At 44.7% G+C, this 22518-nt stretch overlaps 1 protein-coding gene across 5 annotated transcripts in view; it reads right to left on the reverse strand.

Moving 5' to 3' along the window:
• LRFN2 (leucine rich repeat and fibronectin type III domain containing 2) overlaps positions 1 to 22518 on the reverse strand; it is a 301315-nt gene that overhangs the window by 217774 nt on the left and 61023 nt on the right. The window contains exon 1 of one of the 5 annotated variants that reach the window (XM_045008640.1): positions 21427 to 21526. The exons of 3 other annotated variants lie outside the window; for them this stretch is intronic. The gene's annotated coding sequence lies outside the window, so the exon portion shown is untranslated. Of the gene's footprint in view, positions 1 to 21426; positions 21527 to 22518 lie in introns of those variants that run through there. One more of the 5 variants, XM_045008638.1, reaches the window with a different exon arrangement.

The following is a 22518-nucleotide window of genomic DNA, read 5'->3' on the forward strand; positions in this document are numbered from 1 at the left end:
GAATCAGTTGCATAATAGAAATGGGTCTTTAAAACGCGCCCAAGGTTTCCAATACAATCTTGTTCGCCTTCTAAAGTGATTGCAAAAGTCAACGCTGTGCATCTGAGATGCTCATAGAGACGTGTCACTGTAGACAGCTCTGGACCCCCTCAAATAGCCTCTTCTCCTGACTCCCTGGGGTGCCCTCAGTACAGAGAGGTGATCATAGCAGACACCAGGCAGAGTTTCCACACAGAGATGTTCCCTGTATACTATGCTGTGGGATCAGCGTAGGTACTTACACTGGTACAGTGAATACAGGGGAAACAGCTGTATGTGGGATACATTTCACTTGTGAGCCCATGCTACACATAGTATCAGTAATAGTGAGGTTACTATTATCTTCTGAAGTTCCTTTATCTTCACTCAGGCAAAACTCCCATTGAAGTAAGGGAGTAGGGAAGGCTTTAGGATTTGGCCAGATCTTTTCATTTATAGACCTCAAAGTATTTTATAAGGATGGGTATATTAAGTAAGTATCTGCAAAGAGCCGTTCCCCTCCCCCATACCTTTGGCTTCAAATCTAAACGATGGTTTTCATTTGCTAGGAAATGCCGACATTTCAAAATTTTCTTTAGTCGCAAATCAGAAGGAAGAGAGTCAGTTTCCTGCAAAAATGAAAATTCTGAATATTTCATTTCAGAAGCATCAGTACAACCTTATCAAAATGCTTCAGATCACTTCAAAGTCAAAACAACGAAGTTAAAATGATGTCAGTATAAGAAAATATAATATTTACTATTAATACAATACTCAAGTCAAAATGATAAATTGGGCATATCAAAACAAAATAGTTGGTCATCAAAAATATAGACAAATTTAATATGATCCTGAAAAACATTTGGATTTAATCTAATTAGTATTTTCTGATGGAAAATGCTTCTGTCAGAAATTTTTGACCTGATCTAGATAGCAGCAGCAACGTGGCAGCATGCTGAGACCATGGACAGAACCATCTTCTATCTGTTGTATGGCTATACCCGTTCCCCCTGCCCTCCCCTGCCCCCAAACACACACTTCTAAGAGCAACACTGAGGGGCCCTGCATGGAAAACACCACCAAGATTTTCAATAATAGGTACCATACCTAGAAATATCTAAGTAAGTGACCTGATGTTTTAAGGATGCTGAGAAGCTGACTGAAGTCAATGCTCAGATCTTAATCAGGCCACTTATTTAGATCCCTATAACATGGATTTAGGAGCCTGAGAGACACCAACTTCTGAAAATCTCGGTTCATGTGTTTCAAGTGGAAAAAGTTAAACCAAAGGCATAATCACATACGGTTCTTACAAAAGATGTGGCAGGGCAGCACAGACAGAAAACAGGTCTCTTGATGCTATCAGGGACTAATAATAGGACTATGCTTCCAAATCAGACACCAAAGAACTAACCACAAAGTGTCACTGCAATGCCAGAAATCAATGAAGTCCATAAAAATCTCTCACCAGCTACCAACTGTGGACACTGAACTTTGATAATAGAGAGGTTTCTTGTTCAACGTGTAATACCAGATCTGGTGTCAACACCCAATGAAGGTTTGAATGAGATTACATCAGGGCAAAAGAAACACATACTTTTGTAGCCATCAAGATGATTCCACATGCTGCAAACATCACTCATCTTCATGAACATGCAGCTAACATGTGCTGAATTCTTTACCACTGTGATTGACAATGCAATTTGTCATGGGCATCTGGAGATCATGTGGTTCCACTTCTCCCACCCTGGAAACACCCCCCTCCCCCAATAGAATTGGTCTGCATGGACTTGAAGTGGATGTTTAATCAATGGCTGCCAAACAACTTCATTTATTGGAGGATTGGTCCAAAAAACAGATCATCACTGGCTGTCTTGATAGAAATAGCTACATGGCTGGTATGAAGTAAACCCATCTACTGTCAGAACACTAAAAATGCTAGTAGAGATTACACATTTCTTGGACATCAGGCAGTTGAGCAATGTATGAGTCCCTGAGAGCTGTGCACACATGAACCCACTAACATAACATTTTTCCCTATGGGTTTAAGCAACAGCTCTAGCCAGGGCACAAAAAACTGACCGTGCCATTCTGTAACAGGGTGACTGTTCCCTTCAAAGTGCCTGAGACTTCTGGAGCAGATGAAGGCCAAGGGAAGGGCAGAGACAGGTGGTGGGAGAAAGAAAGATGGTCCTGGGGGAATAGTTAGTGCTTCTGGGGGTGGGAGAAGAGAATCTCTCTACTGTTCCTGCAAGGGCCCAGGATCAGGATCCTTGTAGTGCAGCATGAGGGGCTAAGGCACTACCTCAGGCCAGAAGGGGGTGCTTTGGGATGGCATCCACCCACCCCTCTCTTTTCCCTGCAACTCATTAAGAGGAAAATCCAGTTCTCAAGTCTGCAGCCACAATGGTTCAATGCAGAACAAGTATAGTTCCACCATGCAATGGAAAGGACTGGATTCCAGGGAACTGGGCAGATGGTGCAAGGAGCTCAGCTCCACAAGGAAAGTGGTTGTGAGGCACAGGCAGTGCAGGGCCAGAGCCAGAAGAACCAGTGTTGTATGCATCTTCCAGTACCCCGCCTCCTCCATACAATGGGACCAGGATCCGATCCCATTTTTGCTCTATTGGGCAAGATTATTTGGGTTCTTACCAGGCTGAAGTGGACGTGTCCAAAGTTTTATAAGAAGATTTCTTGCAAGATTTCCAGCCCAACCCTACAGAACCAAGGCATTCTGATAAACATCCGGGACAGATTATCTGTTGACATAGATTGTTATAGCTCCACTGAATTCAACTGAGCTGAGATGATGTAAACAAGCTGAAAACCTGGCCCCAGATCATTTGGTAGCTTAGATGGATTGATCCCAAATTTTAAACCTTTGCAGAAATTCACCCATCACTATTCCTTTCTTCCTCTTGCCTAGGATCAGCCATGGTATATTTAAAGATGCACACACATTCACTGCCAATATCATAGACACAGACTCGTGCTATAAGGAATCATGTTCTGCTGGTGGAGTTTTTCCCATTATAAATGGTGTCCTAAAATGGGGCTCAGCTTTTCAATATTTTTATTATTGTAGCACCTAGGTATCTAGGTCATAAATCAGGACCCCATTGTGCTAGGGACAGTACAAACACCACACAAAAAAAGAGACCGTTACTGCCCCAAATAACATATGTTGACATGGTATCTTTAATCATTGGAATGTTCCCTAGTCTATTGTGATAAAGGATCACAACTATTAGTGTTCTCCTTTAACTCAGTTGGTAGGAGTTTGCGTCACATGGTTCCATGTGCAGTCTCCAGTTATGACCCTGGTATGTTGTTGCCATGATTTGTTACTAAAAAGAAACATATTGCAGGTTGCCTCTGCCAGACACATGGTTCACAAAATTAGAAAAGGCCACATCACTATTTAGAAGCATGGACAGTTTGACACGCTAAATCTGGCGGGGGACTTGCTCTATTGGTTTAAGTACTTTAAATCCAGGATGGCGCAGATGACAGAATATTGTGAAGTTGAATACTAAAAAGTTTTCAAGTACAGTTTGTAGATCCAAACAATCATTTTGAAACATTAACTAAACATTAACAGCCTGAGGGTTCATTTAATTTCAAATGACTAAAATGATTATGGTCAAATTAGAAGGCTCCAAAAGATGTTCTCAGATGCTCTGCAAGAAACATAGAGCATTGTTTTTATCCTCAAGGTATTCTCTCCAGGTTGTCTCTCTTCAGCCAGACCTTACAAACAGGAGGAAATGTGTGTTTCCATTCACACAGTCACATATCCAGATCAGTGGGTGAAAATTAATGCTATTTGAGTAATAGGCTTAAAGACCAATAGGGATCATTACAACCATCTAAATCTGACCCCCTACATAACACACATCATATAATTTCATCCAATGATTCCTGCATCAAGCCCATCCAGTCTTGATTTAAAGATTTCCAGTGATGGAGAATTCACCCCCTTCTCTTGGTAAATTGTGCCAATGGCTCATTACCCTCACTGTTAAAAATCCACACCATATTTTGTTAGAGAAGCAGTTCTGGTGAATTGCCAAGAGAAGCTCAGAGTGGTAACAGTTACTGTATTTGGATTTCTCTGTCCAGCAAATGTGGGGAGAAGAAAAGTAGGTGTTTCTCCAAAACACGTGGAGTTGTTTTACTTTGGAGTAAGAGTGCACTTGGACACCAGTACAATTTATTTGCTTGAAAGGCTTTTGTAATGGTCACCTGTTTCTGCACAGCATGTTAATCAAAGTGGAAAGCATCTTTGGCAATACTTCAATTCCTGTAATTTCTTGGAGAAACAACTACTTTTCTTTGCAGCTGGAGGCAACGACATCCTACATTCTGCCTGACAGGGAACAAGACCTTGCCCTCATCTTGTTTACAACTTAAGACTGGGATTGCCCTCAACTGCTGTTGCCACTAGGTGCTCCTCATACTCAGCGCCTCATGCACAGGCACTCATTGGCATAAAGTCATAACACAGGAGTGTTGATAAGAGACTGATTTTTATTTCCTGGCCCTAGTCACTCCAAATAAGTCAATGTTGCAAAAAGGGTATGTATGCCCATGGGCGCCAACTTATATGGGCTCCTGGGGCTTTAGCCCCAGGAATATTCACAGTCAGGGGCTCTGCTCCAGCAATATTTGGAGCTAGGTTTCTCCCCTGCTCTGGGCTGCCGGCAGCCCAGAACCTTTTAAATCCCAGCCGCCGCCGGGAGTCAGAGGGCTCTGCGCTGCCCCCTGCGGCGGGGAGCCCAGAGCTTTTTAAATCCCAGCCACAGCCGGGAGTCAGAGGGCTCTGGGCTGCCTGCTGCGGCGGGGAGCCCAGAGCCCTTTAAATCCCAGCCGCGGCTGGGAATCAGAGGGCTCTGGGCTGCCTGCAACCGCGGGGAGCCCAGAGCCTTTTAAATCCCAGCCGCGGCTGAGATTTAAAGGGCTCTGGGCTCCCCGCCGCAGTGGGCAGCCCAGAGCCCTCTGATTCCCGGCCGCGGCTGGGCTTTAAAAGGCTCTGGGCTCCTTGCCGCAGCGGGCAGCCCAGAGCCCTCTGATTCCCGGCCGTGGCTGAGATTTAAAGGGCTCTGGGCTCCCCGCCGCAGCGGGCAGCCCAGAGCCCTCTGATTCCCGGCCGCGGCTGGGATTTAAAAGGCTCTGGGCTCCCCACCCCTGCGGGCAGCCCAGAGCCCTCTGACTCCCGGCCGCGGCTGAGATTTAAAAGGCTCTGGGCTCCCCGCGGTTGCAGGCAGCCCAGAGCCCTTTGAATCCCAGCCCCTGGCCGCTGATTGCCCCCTCCCCAGACCCCTACCCCTAACTGCCCCTTGGGACCCCCACCCCCTATCTAAGCCTCCCTTCTCCTTGTCCCCAACTGCCCCCTCCTGAGACCCCACCCAACTTCCCCCCAGGACCCTCCTACCTGTCCCCTGATAAACCTCCTGGACTCCCATGCCTATCCAATTGCTGCCTGTCCCCTGACTGCCCCTCCGAACCTCTGCCCCATCCAACCCCCCCTGCTCCTTTTCCCTTGACTGCCCCCCAGAACCCCCTACCTCTTCTCCAACCCCCAAACCGCTTACTGTGCCACTCAGACCAGCGTGTCTGGCTCCATGCAGCTCCAGACAGTTGCTGCCATGCTCCCCCATGGAACCCACAGCCCTCTCCCACCCCCAGCACCTGCCTTCCAGATTTGAACACCTCAAAATTCAGGAGTGCTCAAGCTCAGTTTGGGCAGATTTTACTTCATTTCTCCCAAATCAGTTTCCCCTGCAAGGTGCCAACTGAAGGTGTTGGAGAACAAAGAGATCGGGTGGCCTCCTAATGCCTGGAAAAGAGACAAAGGCCAGAGGAGGGAGTGTCAGTGCCTGTGCGGCCTTCTGGGAAGTGCACGGTGTGGAAGGGGATGCTGAGATGCTTTGGAACAACTCCATACAAAGCCAGTCAGGACTCTGGGGGAGCCTCCTCTCTTGGAGCATACTGTCCCCAGGGCAAGAAGCTTACACCTTCCTGGGTCTGACCTCGGAGCATTCAGCATGCCCTTCCACATCATGCACTTTCCACAGCGAGTCTGCCCAGGCTGGTCCTGGGGCAACCAGAGGTCCCTGCACCCTAACTCCGCAGTCAGATGTGACTCTCAGCCAGACAGTAAAACAGAAGGTTTATTAGATGACGGGAACACAGTTTAAACAGAGCTTGTTGGTACAGAAAACAGAACCCCTCTGTCAGGTCCATCTTGGGGGGTGGGGAGCCCAGAACCAAGTTCTGGGTCTCTCCCCATTTCCCCAGCCAGCTCCAAACTGACACTCCCTCCTCTGGCCTCTATGTCTCTTCCGGACAGGGAGGCCACCTGATCTCTTTGTCCCCAACACCTTCAGTTGGCATCTTGCAGGGGAAACTGAGGCACCCACACAGTATTCAGAGAAAATATTAAGAACATTCCCACTTCATCACAACAGGTGCAACAAAATATAATACTGTATATTGAAGTAGGCAAGTGCTGCTTCTGACTTTCCACTTTTAATTGACCCTTGTAATCTTGTGGCACTGACGTGTTGTAGCTTCATTTTATATCGGCTTACAGAGCGGGAGCGGGGGGGCACCACCATTTTGGGCCCCACCAAAAATTATACAAACCTGCCGCCTATGTGTATGCCTGTCACCTGGCAGGGGATCCACTGTCTGAAATAGCTCCTATTTACACTCATGTCACAGAACGGGATCCGCTGCAAACAAACCACTAGCAGTTTGGCCAGTGAAATTTTACTGGCAAATTCTGCAACTACTTCTTGTTTATGATCTGCTTCACTTTTCAATATTCAGGCACTATTCCAAATACAGCTGCATTTGTATTTTCAGCACTAAAAGGGAATGGCTAAGTTTTCCACTTAAAAAAAATCCCTAGCTGTTAAACCAAAACCACAGCAGCCAAGACTGAAAAGTCAACATTTTCCAGTAGTTACCATACCATAGTATCTGATCATGACAGATCAGAATTAATCTGTAAATTTATATTTATACGAGATTAATTCTAAACGTTATACTAACATAATATAAGCCCCGTCTAGGACATTTGACCAAGATTTTGCATGTTATTAGGCTCAAACAAAAGAGCCAGCAGTCTTGGAGTGGGGGAAGCTTAGATGGGCCAGGAAATAATTATTATGTGGTAACACCTTCCAAAGGATTTTAAATTTCAAAAGGGAGAGATACAAACTAGGTACTGGCGCTTTAAAATGAGTATAGTGAAAACAAGATCAAAAACATGTTCCAAGTGTTAGGTTTTGAGAAAGTTTTTTTGGGGAAATAACACTAGATCTAAATGAAGGGGTCCTAGCAGATAGTGGGAGAAATGGTTATTGTGCAGAAGACAGGGCCTATCCCACCATCTACACCAGATGCTACATCTGATCAAACATCCCATTGCTGAAAACTGATGTAACCTATACCTTCATGCCCAAGTCACTAATAAATTCTGTCACACCTCTAACATCAAAAAGGGTAACAGACTATAAGGCATTTGGAGAAAAGGGGGAGGATGACATGACACTAGAGACTGTCCATGATATGCTGCCTGTTAACAAACAGTAAGGGACAAAAGGGACAAGCTGGAGAAAAAGGATACATCATACATGTGCCAGAAAGATAAAGGATGGCTTATTCCCCTGGAAACCACATGAATAGGGTCTATCTAGAGTAGCTTTGGCAGAGTTTAAGGCTCGATTTGTCATCCATGACTTTCTTTTGTTTTTTCCCCAATATATTAATAAACTTGCTTTTTGTGAGATCAGAGTCTCAGATTATTTTCAAGATAAAGTCATTGCAATACATCCTTGAAAAGAAGACAAGCATTTGCAGAGATGCAATGTTGAAAGGAATACCAAGTAGAAGCAGGGAGATAGTATTGCTTCTGTATATTGCATTAGTGAGACCTTACTAGAACGCTGTCCAGTTCTGGTGTCTACATCCTTTTAGAGTTCAGAAAAGAGCCTACACAAATGATTTGACATTTTGGGAGGCAGAGGGGATCGACCTTCATTGAGAGTAGCTTTTAGTGTAGCAGACTAAGGGCATAACAAATTCAAGAGGCTGGAAGCTAAAGCAAGACCAAGTCAGAGTAAAAAAAATATTAATACAGCACCTTAGTCATAGGCCATTGTGCATAAAATTCAGATTAGAAATAAGGCTCATTTTTTACTGTTAGGGTAATTAAACATTGGAAAAAACTTACCTAGTGATGTGATGGATTCTCTAGAGCTCAGTGGAGAAACGTTGACAGCTATATTCCATCAGAATATGCATTTCCACTGAAATCTAAACATCTAGTGAAATCAGGTAGATTTATCTGGAATGTTATTTAGGAAAACTCCCAAAATAAGGAGTTCCAACAATGTTGAAATGGACTGTTCAAGAACGTTGGAATGAAACCAATTTTCTGTTTCGAAACAACTTTGTTTCTTAATATTGTATATTACGCACTAGTACAAAATAGAAGTCTCAAAATCAAATATTAAGTTAGTCAAAACAAAATGTTTTAAATGCCAAAACAATTTAGGGAGGAGGGGCAATTTTTTTTTGAAGGATTTCAGAATTTTTAGTTTTCACTGCTGTTCAAAACAAAACCAGATTTTGAAATCTCAAAGTCTTTTGTCAAATGGATGTTCTGTCCTCCACCCTGTTTTGGTATTCTCCATCACTTGCTGTCTTTAATTTAAGACTGGATACCTTTCTAAAGTATATGCTCTATTGCTGGGTGAGGTTCTGTGGCCTGCATTATGCAGAAGTTCAGACTAAGTGACCATAATGATCTTATAGAATTTGTGTCATAGATTATAAAAAGGTGGGTTGGGTGGGTGAAGAGAAAAGGGGGAATGTGAGTTATTTTGCCTCCCTGTTGGGGTGGGGTGGCAATAGGTTGGTTCTACAGAACAGCACTACATTTCTGTGCATTGGTGCAAATGTATAGTGCTGTGTCCTCTCAGTATTGTCCCTCAGCTCTCAGTTTCCCTCCATTCTCTTAGTGTTCTGTATCCCACCACCACCTCCATTCTGACAACCCACCCAGTTAACTCCCAAGCTCTATGCTGCCTTGTCTCACCTCCATGCTGTCTATTCCCCTACCACCACCACTCCATTAGGTCCAGTCTCCCCAGCAGAGGGTGTTTGCTACCTTCTCAGCAGTTGTGTCCTCTAAAGAGCTGGTGGGAGTCCTCTGCTTCAGCTATGTGCTCCAAGTCTGTATGAAAATGGAATTTTCCTCCCTACTTCTTGAGACTCCAGCCAGCAGGAGGGAAGCTGCACTCTTTCCTCTGACTCCTCTGCTGGAAGAGTCTAGTACTGCCTCCACTTAGCTGCTGAGCAGAGCGCTGATCTCAACTCAAACCAGGCTGTCCTGTAAGGAAGGCGGCCGGAGTGCTGAGCCTGCTGCACACAGCAGCACTTTTGGGACTAGAACGGGCCTCCCCTTTCCTCATCTCCACCCCAGGCTCAAGAGTGAGGTAGAAATGTGCCTACATTTTCTTACCTCTTGTGAGAGGCATGAGGGAGAAAATGGTACCTATTATGGAAACTTCAGTTGACGTGAGCCCTTAGGAAATGCTACGTAAATCCAGGCTGTTGTCAGCAGTGTCATGAGGAAAGCCACTGGACCAGGACGATTGGGAGGAGAGACCAAAATCTACTGTTACATGACAATTCATTTCTAGTCTGAACAGGGAAATAATATGGCACCTCAGATTATCGTTAGTAATGAGACCCTAATTGAAATCAGGGCCCCAATGTGTTAGGTCCTGTACAAACATAGTAAGAGATACTCTTGGTCCCAAAGAGCCTACAGTCTTAACAGACAAGACCAATGAGTGAAGGAAAGGAAGGATTATATTATATCCATTTTACAGACAGTGAACAGTGACACTGAGAAGCTAAGTGGCTTGTGCAGGGTCACAGTGGTAGCCTTTGATAGAACCAGGAATTAAATCTAGATCTCCAGGCCACTGCCTAAACCATGAGTCCATCATTCTTCTCAAGAACACAGTAAAGTAGTATGTTGGTATTTTAAGGATGATCACGGTACATTTATAGACCTGATCCTTAGAGGTGCTACATGCCTCCTTCAGTGCCCGCAGTTTTCAATTGACCTCAGGGGGTATGTTTATCTGCATTGTAAACCCAGGTTTACAATTGCTGGATCCAGGTCTCAAAACCACGTAGCCACAGCCATACTGAAAACAGACTTTCTGCTTCTGGGAACCCAGGTGTAAACTGCATCAGACCTCAGGCACAGTTGGACTCTGGCTCAGACCTGCCCTGCTAGGTAGGTCCTAGGGCTCAGGTCCTGAGGGATTACTGACCCAAGTGAAAAAGATTTGCATGTGGACAGTGTGTGGGGGAGTTGGGCTCAAACCTGAGTCTGAGCTGGGTGTACAATGCAGTGTAGACATTAACCATAAGTCCCACTGGGTGTCAGCCCCTTTCAGTATCAAGCCTGATGCTTCTAGTTATTATGTCGTTTTGCTCACAAGTACTGAAGAAGCTGTATAGAGCCATAGCACTTAAACAACAAACATATAACAGAGCATTTTTTTCTCTTCTCCTGTTTTAAGGAGTCCTTATCGCACAGGATGAGTGGTTGCTGGATGCTGGGTCCAGTTTCAATACCTCAGTATTGTAGTATCCAGTATGAAGACACTAGAGATTCAGCTTTTAAAAGAAGTTGTTGAAGGTGTCAGCATGTTATTTTGATTCTCTGCTTCCCTCCCACTACACCCCTTTTCACCCCATATTAATAAGTTTATTCATGAGAGGCTGGAAGCTGTGGGGATGAGCCTGACAATACTTGGACAATCACTACTCCCTAGAGCGCAGGACTGAATAAAGTTGATTGACACAGCTATGAATATTTAACATCTTATAAAGAAATACAGGAAGGCAAATTAAATGAGCTGCTTGTGCTGTCATTCTTTTCAGTTCACTGAGCCCTCCCTTGTGCTACCTGTCCTGCTGCTATTTGAAGTATCTCTGGAGATTTCACATTTATCTAATATTGTTCCTTGCAAGTTCACTCCCCAGATCAGCTTAAAGAAATAATAATTTTTTTTAAAAAAGGACTTGATACTGATTGGCTATGGTCTCCACATCACAGTGACGTTGTGGAGGGGCAGCTCACAAGAAAGCTCTGGGACTTGAGGTAAAACAAAGGTGATGAAGGACCTGCAGGCCTGTAATAGTAGGGAAAAAGAGAACACTCTGGGTTTGAAGCAACAGCACAGATAAATATTAGCCAGATGTGAAACAAGAGTATTATGAAGCAGCTACAACAGTTACTAAGGGCCTGGAGGGATTAATTTATATGAAAAGGTGAGTAGAAATAATGATGTATTTTGATGACCATCATTTTATGTATGACTGAAGATTGAACAAGGGGCCTCCAGAGCTTCAAGCATGAAACGTTTCTACACTTTGAGCAAGCTAAAGAATTAAATCCCGTATCTGTAACAAACTCATATTCTCTGTGTGTCATATTGTTCAACATGTGTCACCTGATACATATTGAACAATGGATTACCATATGGCTTTCCTCCAAATGATGGGGATAAGATAACTGTGTACACAAGCATCTGAAGGGTGTCAACATCAAGGATGGAGAGGAACTGTTCGAGGGATTGAAGGAGGTACAGCTAGGAATTATGGGACGAAATTAAAGCCAAATGTAACATTTACTCTTGATAATAGGAAAGATGTTCAAAAATATGACCTCTGTTAAGACCATGGAATGCTCTCCAAAGGAGGTGTGGAAAGCCCTATTGCTAGAGTAATTTGAAACTGGAGTGGACAAAGCCAGCTCACAATAGGGACCAATTAATTCTACAGTGTCCATTGATGAAAGTGATTATAAGTTTTAATGGTCTTTTTCATTAATATGGTAGCTCTGGAAGGAAAGAGATACAAGCGCCAGGGATGGACAGAGACCTCTAGAAACTGAAGTTAAAGCAGAGTGTGTCTCTGCCAAATAGGTCCTGATCCAATGCCTACTGAAGTCAATGGGAGTCTATCCATTAAGTTCAAAGCATGATGGATCAAGCCCTTAGTAAGCAGTGCTTTGCTCAGACTAATGCATTACATTGGCTCTCTGTGGTTTAGGCACTAGCTTCCACCCAGGGTATATCTATATTGCAATGACAGAATATTATTTCAGCTTGAGTAGACATACCTAATTTAGCTTGTATCTAGCTAGCTCAGGTCCTGGAGCAATGAAGCTGTGTCAATGTGGGCTAGCCCTGCAAGTAGTTACCCAGGCTTCCTGGGAGGTTTGTACAGCCTGCATTGAAGCGCATGCTGCCATGGCATCACTAGATTAAGTGTCTACCTGAGCTGCAATCACATCCCGTGACTGCAGTGCAGACCCATACCCCTAGTATCTAGTTTGAGTTTGGGGTATTTTTCTAATTATTTGACAGCTGGCTACTAAAAAGAAACACTTCAACCAACCGCACCCTGTTTTAAATGGGAGAAAGCTGGTGGTAGGGCACCTTCCACGAAGGATCTTGGACTCTGGATCACACATCCACCCCTTGGCATGGCAATCTCAGTGTAAAGACACGCCTTTCCCCTCTCTGCCGTGCCCAACTTTCAGCCCAGTAGAGGAATCAGAGGGGAGGTGGCATTTAGGAGAAGCAAGGCCAGCAGTGCCTAGAGGTGTGTTCTCCCTCCGCCTTCCCCCTGCAGTCACTCAACAGCAATGAAACAGCAAACTCTTCAGGCAGTCACCACCAGGCAGAGTAATAGGGAAAAGATCGAGAGAGAGAATCTGACTTCAGGCCCGAAGTGCATGGGAAAGTGCAAGGAGGAGACCCCGAAACACATCTCAGAGCTCACTGCAAGTTCCTTGGGTGGGGGAAGATGGTAAATGAAAAAGGGAGTGAGAAGGCAAAGACACACACACACGAGGGTAGGAACAAAGGGAACTATGGGGGACCAGACTGAGTGGAGGGGGAATATCAGTGGAGCTGGGAGCCAAACAGAAGTGGGAATTTCAGGTGGAGGTGGGAGGACTCAAGGTTGAGGAATGGGAGAGGAGGCAGGAGGAATTTATAGTGGAAGGAGAGAGTCAGAGTGAGGGAAACAAAATAAGGAAGTCATGGAGAACTCAAAACAGGAGCCAGCAAAAAGGAGGCATCAAGGACCAAAAAAAGCACTTCTTGTCCCCCTCAACTTTGGGGCCAGAATGACTGTACTCTTGGACAGCTCACAGGCACACCTCAAGCCTGGGTTATTTTCCAGGGCTGCATGCGTGAGGCTGAGCTGATGGCTGTGGGGAGGTCAGACAAGACAGGCCATTTGTGAGATGGGATTGAGCAAGCCATCAGTTTGAATTCTTTCTTTCAGTTTTGTATTTTTGCACAGGTGAACAAATAAATATAACAAAGCCAGTCTGTGCTACAGGAGCTAACCAGAGGTAATCTATTCAATTGGGAGAGCTGGGAAACTGAAATTTTATTTTAATTTATTTTTCATTCCACAGCATTCAAAACAGTCTCTTTAGTGAGAAATTATATTTAATGGAATTCAACACTATTCCCCTTACAAAACAAAATTAAAGACAAAAATCCTCCCTTGGTAGTAAATCCAGAATGTTTCCTACATGTCAGATAAGAACATACATTAGGGGGCCTGATGCATCACCAAGCTCAAAATTATTTCTGTTTGCACAGTGTGTGTGTGTGTGTGTGTGTGTGTGTGTGTGTGTGTGTGTGTGTGTGTGTGTGTGTGTGTGTGTGTGTGTGTGTGTGTGAGAGAGAGAGAGATGCATGCAGACAGAGATTTTAAGTGGGTTTTTTTGGGGTGCAATGTGTTTCTTTTGATCATACATGTCATTCCTAAATATGCCTGAGGAAAACAAATAAAAACAAATGCTAAAATTGGAAAGGCAGATTCTAATTCTGGATTCCCCCAAGTAGCCCTATCACTTCTATTAGTGTAATAATTAAGTCTTCCCACTTCTGCCCTCCGTTTCTATGCATGGAGCTTGGCACTGCACCAATGCCAAGCACTGGCTGAAGAGCATGGCATTCTTGTTCAGAGAACATTGGCACTGAAAAGGGTCTGTGCTGCGCTACAGGAACTTTGCAGGGACAAGACATACTAGTATATGAAGGAGCTCTGACTCTTACAGAAACTCCATCCAAAAATTGTTGTTCCAAGAACTTGAAGGACTATTTTGTGATTTGGCCTAGATGCCCACATGGGGGCATAAAAGCTGATCACACATTGCTGTATTGGTTACTTAGACCTTGTTTCCAGGTGTGAAGTAGTACACGGATGCACATAAAGACAACAGGAAGTGGGTGGAGATGTGTCCAGCACAAGTCAGCTGCCATGGGGGATGCCATTATCTGTTGCTGAATTAGGCCAGCAGCAAAAATCACTACAAATAGGTACACAGGGAGAGGAATGTTTGAGGCAAAATACTTCTTGGGGTTACTCAATAGGTGGTTTCAGCTTATGCATTACCACATGGCTAAAAGGTACAATCTAGTCCTAGGGTTGCACAACTGAATGCTCTAGAGTCAAGTAGGGTTGGCAACAGTCTAATCACACAAACCCAAACACCCTTGCCCTGCGCCCTACCCGATCCCTTCTTTGAGGCCCAGCCCAGCCCCCCTCACTCCAGCCCCCCTCTCTCGTTGCTCGCTCTCCCCAACCCTCACTCACTTTCACCGGGCTTGGGCAGAGGGTTGGAGTATGGGAGGGGGTGAGGAATCTGGGCTGGGGGATATGGCTCAGGGTTTGGGAGTGTGGGAGGGGGCTCCGGGCTGAGCCTGGGGAAGGGTGTTGGGGTGCAGGTTCTGTGAGGGAGTTTGGGTTCAGAGGGGACTCAGGGCTGGGGGTTGGGGTACAGGAGGAGGTTTGGGTGCAAGAGGGGACTCAGGGCTGGGGTGCAGAAGGGGGGCTGGCTTTGGCTGGGCAGTGCTTACCTCAGGTGGCTCCCGGCAGTGACCAGCATGTCCCTGCGGCTCCAAGGCTCAGGGGTGGCCAGGTGGTTCTGCATATTGCCCCTTCCTGCAGGCAGCTCCCATTGACCACAGTTCCCTGTTCCCAGCCAATGGGAGCTGCAGAGTCAGCGCTCAGATTAGGGGCAGCACGCAGAGACTCCCTGGCCATGCCTCCACCTAGGAGCTGCTGCCAGACATGCCAGCTGCTTCCGGAGCAGCACGGAACCAGGGCAGATAGGAAGCCTGCTTTAGCCCCACCGCAACATCGGACTTTGAGCAGCCTAAAATCTCCCAGATTGGCTTCAGTAGCCTCTGGGAGATAGAGGCCAGTTCTGGGAGATTTCCAACCAAACTGGGACAGTTGGCAACCCTAGAGTCAGACCATGACAAAGTGAAGTGGCAAATCTGCCCCTTTGCTGTATTGTAATGCCTACATACCTTTAGTTACAAGATGATGTGCTACTTTTCTTATGATACAAATATCTTTTAAAATGCTTCCCAGAACCTTAGATATTTATAACTATAGTAGCTTGTAATTTCCCACATTCCCTTCTTGTATATTATACTTACACTATTTTCATTTTCAGTACAGGCCAGTTTATTCTCATTGACTACGGCCAACATTTTCAGAAATAGGCACTAGATCTGCATGCCTGAATTTCTGGGTAGCTAACTTGACACTGCATGTGTTTCATTTTTTCAGAGGGTCCTTGGCACCTCTGAAAATCAGGCACAACAGGCCACATTTTCAAAGGTCTTTAGGCACCTAAAGATGCAGGTAGATGGCTTTCTAAATCCCTACAAGTGTCTAAGTGATTTCAATGGCACTTGAGCACTAACCTGCTTAGGCACTTTTGAAAATCCCATTAGGCACTTATCTGCATTTTAAGGTATCTAAATACCTTTGATAATCTGACCCAAATTGTCCAGAAACCCAACTTTAAGCCCTGATCCAAAACTCATTGAATTTAAAGGAAAGATTTACCATTGACTTTGATGAATTTTTGGATCAAGCCCACAGCGAAGTATCCTATTAATTTTGGCCTTAGACTTTTTATGTGGTAAGTTCTTTCCTCTCCAAGCTATGTATTTTAATAATTTAGTAAGCAACTATGTGCACTACTACGTATTCTCTCTTCAAGGAGCAGCACAACCTTCTTTGGCTGCAATTCAGGTAATGAGCCAATTAACTATGAATCTAGTTTACCTGCATATTCACACAGGCCAGAGCTTTCCTTTGGTTCAGTTCAGAGGATGAAGCAAGTATCTACAAAGCTAACCCAGCTGAAGATATAGGAAACACACACACACACACACACACACACGAAGAACATCCACCCCCACCACCCCCTTAAAATTCAGGTAAGTATCTTTTTTGCCTCTAGTTTCCATCCAGAAGTAGAAACAGATAGATGAAACATTTGGGCAAGAGTTTTCCTTGCCTCTTCCAGAACAGACTGAAAGCCAGTCACCCTGATGATAAATTAGTACAGACTGGTTCTACCGGCTGGCTGATTGCTTAGAGATATCGAGGCTGAAAGAAGGAGCTGTGTACTTATGCCCCTGCTGCCCAGTTGCCCAACAGGGCTAACTGGCCACAAAGCACACCCTAACCCAAGAAGGCTTGCCATCAGAAGTGTACGTGTGAGGTGAGCAGTGGCCTGCTGCAGGGAGGAAAGCATGATGAAGGCTCAGAACGTAAGGGTAGATGGGTTAAGTAGAATCTTCTCAGAAGTTCATCTTATTCAGGTAAACACCCAAACATTCAGCCACTTAGCTGAAACTCAACCCCAAACATCCAGCTACTTAGCCTATCTTAGGTGCACTAGAGGAAACAAGCTTAACTGTGGTGTTGCTCTCAAGATTCTGCTCAGATTTTTAAATTAACCATTTTAAATTAGTCATATGAAAATACAGATCCAGATTGGTGCCTTCAGGCTGAATTATCTGCAGCTTAAATCTTGGGATGTGGATTTATTTTTTTACTGCCCATATGCAGACACCAGTAATGTTTTTTTTAAGTCAGCACATCCAAAGAATATGTCTATGTGCACAGAACAAGAGTCCGTTTGGAATGTTCTATCAGTTCTTTGGGCTTTTGGGGGGAAAATCAAGAGTGTCTGCAATAGTGTAAAAAAGCAACAATTGATCCTAATAAGCATAAACCATGAAGTGTTCAAATCCAAATTTGCCCCAAAGTCAACAATCTAGCCAGTGTCAATACCTCCCCTTCAGCCCCCATGGACTCAACCTCTAATAGTGTGTGCCATCCATGGAGGGAGGAGGTCACATACTGAAGCTAGGGTGTCTTTTTTTTGTGGGGAGGTGGGTGGTTCAACTGCATGACTTTGCAGGGGAGGTGGTGTCTAGATTTGTTTAAACAAATTTTAACACTGCCCTCCTACCTCTCAGGAGAGAGCTCTAACCACACTGAGCTATGAAATATTCTGATGTGGGACTCTCAGCTTCTCCTGTTGAAGCTGTTCCCCTGAGGATGAACAACAAATGAATGACTAAGTATTAATCCACACTGGAAGAATCACTGGGCCAGAGAGTGGGCAAGAGTCTCAGTAGTCCAGTGGCTAGGGGACTCATCTAGGAGGTGGGAGACCCTGGGTACAGTCCCCTTGCTCCAATCACTCTCATTATTTATCCACAGGGAAACAACTTCAACAGGAGAGACTGAAGTAGCCCCCACATGAGCCTATCCCATAGCTCAGTGGTTAGAACACCCCCCCTTTGGCAGAGAGAGGGTACTTGAACCTCCACATCCCAGATGAGTGCTTTAACTACTGAGGTAAAAATGTATAAGGTGGGTGATAGCACCACCTCCCCCAACCCCCCATTTTGTATGGAGCAAGGCAGGTGCTGAACTCACTCCCACAAGAAACACTTTAATCACCTAAGCTGCCTGACTCCAAGCAGCTGGTTCCCATTCACAGATCCCTAGCAGAGAGAAGCTCCTAAGGGTTGGGGGCGGGGGGGAAGCTAAGTTACATGACTTCAGCTACTTGGATAACGTAGCTGAAGTCAATGTACTTAGATCTACTTACCACGGTGTTGTCACTGCAGTGTGTCGACGGGAGATGCTCTCCCATTGATTCCCCTTGTGCAGGGTCTCTCAAACAGGGGTTGCCGCTTGTGTAGGGAAAGCCCCTGGTGGGCTGGGACAGTGTGTTTACCTGCCCCGTCCTCAGGTCTGGCCGATCGCGGCTCCCACTGGCCGCGGATCGCTGCTCCAGGCCAATGGGAGCTGCTGGAAGCAGCGCAGGCCGAGGGACTTACTGGGACCCTGCCCTTGTGCTTTTCGTTGAGGTGGAGTACTGGAGTCGACGCTAGAGCCGTCGGTGATCGATTTATTGCATCTCTACTAGACACTATAAATTGACCCCCGCTGGATCGATTGCTGCCCGTCGATCTGGCCAGCAGCGTAGACAAGCCCTAAATCTGAGCTGCAGGGAGGCACCTATCTCCAAGAGAAAGGTGGGCTCTATAACACACCCCTCTCACCAGCATCTCCCATTGGCTAATTTAGGCAACTCCCCGGCTAGTGTGCAGGCTTTTGTGACTCACCTTTAAGGTGTCGATCTCACCCCATTCATTGTATAGGGAACCTCAGCACCTAACTCAGTGTTGATCCTGTGATTTTCTAGGCACTTAGAAGTTAGGCTCTGTGATAACCAGCATCCCAAAGTCTAAGTCCCATAGTTACTACTAAATAATTCATGCATATAGCAAATTGGTAGCTACATGGTAAGATCTTGTCCAAAATTAAAACCACCTAAAGTGTCAGACAATTCGGGGTGGGGTGGGGTTTGAGAGAACAATGCTTACGTGTTTTGACAGAGTTGAGGAAAGCTATTTGGTTGTTTCTGTGCATTTTTCTGATTTCAGCTAAAACTGAAGTAACATGAGCAATGCTTTCCTTATAAATTCTACCTACATCAAAAATATTACAAGTATTCATCTATTTTTCTTGTATCCCATGTGAAATATTTGCAAAAAAATTTAAAAAGGCTCAAAACGTGTTAATTTGGCATTTCATTGCAAATTCACAGTGGTCCCATTTTTACTTCCTAGCAGAATTGCTTTCTTTGTGAAAAGGAAGTCCAGAGTTTTGTATATTTTTGCTGCCAAATTACAGTTCTCAGATTTTCACATTAATGGGAAACTTCAACGTGTGTAAAAGCAAAATTGTGAAAAATTTCACAAAACTAATTTCTTCTTGTTGCACAGGCTCATTTTTAGATCACAGAGGTTAATTGAGCTTTGTATTAGCATCTAAAACAAAATTGCCCCCCCGCCCCCAAAAAACCCCTTCTTTGGGTCATCAAGTCCTATTGATAATTGCACAGAGCTTATTAAATAGCTCACATCACAGATACAGCCAATCTTGCTAATCACACAGAGATCTAATACTGCAAATTATATTATAAAATCAGTGCCGCATGTGTTCTTTATTAATCAGAAGTGTGAGAAAGGAAGACCCTTTGCTGGGAAGTAATTAAATTGAAATTGAGGTCAAAGATGACCTGTAGGAATAGCATTTGGTGAGAGGGCATTAAGCAAACAGGGTGGAAAAAAACAAAAACAAAAAACTTCAAAAAGGCCAATAACCACATTATGATTGAAATTCAACCTCCACAGTCTCATCCTTTCTGCTATTAACTTGTGCCAGAGCTTGAATCCTGCTCAGGAATATCATATCAACCACCAATATAAACGGATGTGAGAACGTATTTTTTCCCCTTTATTGCCTGAGCTCTGAGGGAACCTAGAATGATTACCAGCAACAGGACAAGGAACTGGAGGAAGAGGGATGCTTCATTTTTATATTCTATAAGAACTAGCATAATACACCCAGGATCTTTTTAAAAAAAAAAAATACAAACAGCCCTTTGTTGTGTCTGTTTCCATACTAAAAATCGATTGGCTCTGTGTTCTTGTCACAGATCTTCTGCTGTAATAGTATTCTTTCACAAAGCCGACATAGCAGCCATCAGAATGAAAAAGGTAATTTGGAGGAACACAAGATTGTGTTTGGGTAGACTTTTAAAATTAGAAAGGGAGTCCAAAGGGAAATCTAGTCAAATGGATGGGGCTGGATGCCAAAAGTGAGCTTTTGAGGGGGAAGTTTGTAAATTCAGCGGGCAATCACAAGTACAAACTTTCTGATAAAACTGACAGCAAAGTCCTTGTCATAGGCAGGAAACAAGAGGATGTTCAGCTCACAGTCCACCTTAGAAAGGTACAGTCTCTTACCACCTCCATTTTCTAAATGTCACACAGGGAAACAGCACATGTGGAAAAATTATTTTCACGGCCCCCAAACTCAGTGAATAGGCCCAGTATGCATGTGTATAGTAGGTCTGTAAAGAGACCCCATGGGAAGTGGTGGAAGCGCCATTGCTTCAGCCATTTAAAACTCCACTAGACAACACTGGGAAACATGCTGTAAAGAACAAACCTGCATTGACAGAGGGAGGGAGAAGATTGAGCTGGCAGCCCATTCCATCTCCACTTTCTGTGTACAGTCCAATATAAGCCACAGGTTTAGAATGACTAGGATTCAGCCTTTTCAGATAGCAGAACTGGTATGATTCTCCTGTACAAGCAGCATGTGAGGGTTTGCCTATGGGGTGTGCACTCATGCATAGTGGAGAACTCAACTCCATTTGAGCCACCTATGGGACAACATAAAGGAGGCAGGAAGGGGCAGGTGGGGACCACCACTGCAAACACCCCTGTCATCTTTTCCCTGCCAAGGGGGCTGCACGGGCTACCACAGCTCTTGAGCTGGAGGAGGCTCTGTGCAGCAGCTCCGCACCCATTCTTCATGGGTCAGGCAGAGGGGATTTTTCCCCACTGTCCCCTTGCACATGTACTCAAAATGCAGTGCGGGTACTTGGGCCAGCCACTGGCTGGAGGATTTTAGCAAGTGTATATATGCATTTTACGTACAATTATATATGGGGACTGAGTACTGTAGGTAGATAGCTTCCCTGCGTATACTGTGTGTGTGGGCATGCACACCTGTGCACATATACTGAGAACTGCAGCAGTGCGTATGTCAAAGAACACAGCTATTTACTCTCCACGGGTGAAATTCACCCCTATGCACAGGCTCAGCACAAGGCCTATCCATTACTTGAGCCTTGTTTTGAGGGTGTGCACACTTCAGGGTCCATGACAAACTACAGAGCTGGCTCAGGTAGGGGGCAAAAGTCTACACAGAGTTTACTGAGGCAGTTCCCCCAACCTCCCCGGACAAGGGATCCCTCCAACCGTCTCATTAGGCCCTTTAGACCTGTCCAAGGCCACACAGACTTCCCCACAGTCTCTTTATAATAAAGCAAAGAAAAAGTCCTATGAAGAAAACAAACTCAATAGCCCTGAGCCAGCCTACCTTCTTCCTCCAGGGGCTCTAGAAGTCAGCAATCTCCACAAAAGGGCTGGGCTAGGCTGGGCTGGTCCTTTTCTCAGAGAAAAAGGAACAAGAGGCTCACTTCCTAGTCAGCTAGCTACTGAGCTATCCTCTTCCCTTGTTAACTTCCCCTTCATTATCTCACAGTCAGCACAGGTGTAGCAAGGCAGACTAAGTGGGCCCATAGCACTCGTTAACCCTTGTGTGGAGTTAGCATACTCCAACATAGAGGACTTATGTGGTCATAGGCTCTCTGCACAGCAGGGGAATTTCATCCTATAAGGATGAACTTGACAGAGACTTTGGCATATTGCCAACATCTACTGCAGTTGGATCATGAACCAAGTGAGTCATTTGATCAACATGTATTACAATTATTTTTGTGTGTCCTATTTATGGAGCAACTGGTAACCAAAATGTGATAAACAAAACAAAAAAACCTTCTCTTTCTTCTCACACATTGTTGAAGGAGAAAAAGCAGGCCATATGTTAGGTCTGATTTTCATGACATTTTCTGTGCTTGTCGATTTTAGTAGGATCTAGGGAACACGTTTGATTTGAACTTTATTAGACCTTATATTCAATTTTTGTTGTCACTTCCAATATACTTCTATTACACTCATAGAAAAATGTCATCTTTTTCACTCTATTTGCAAAACTAATGCCAAATGTTGTGCAGTAGATAAAGTGCCTGCTTTATATGCAGAACTAACTGGGACTTCTTACAAAACAAAGGTTGTTACCATCAGACTAGCTTGAAATCAGAGTGAAGCAGGAAAATGGCCCTCAGCCCTTCTTCCCCTCTGAAGAATCTATACTACAATAAGTTACAACTTAATCCTTCATTAGCTAAACATTTGCTGCACACTCAGCACCATGGGACAGTGGAAGGAACACTGTAGGAATTTGTATTAAAAAAATTAATTGCTTGTTTGGGCCTTTTTGCAATTTGTTGCCTTTGCTTTGATAGAACAATGTGGGCTCCCTCTTATGTCCAGTGTAATGATTACACATTGCTTTCAGCTCTTCATTTAGAAACCATGCAGCCTGGCAGCCGAAATGCCTGAAGTATGT

Source organism: Mauremys mutica, chromosome 3 (genome assembly GCF_020497125.1).
Source record: "Mauremys mutica isolate MM-2020 ecotype Southern chromosome 3, ASM2049712v1, whole genome shotgun sequence".
NCBI lineage: Eukaryota > Metazoa > Chordata > Testudines > Geoemydidae > Mauremys > Mauremys mutica.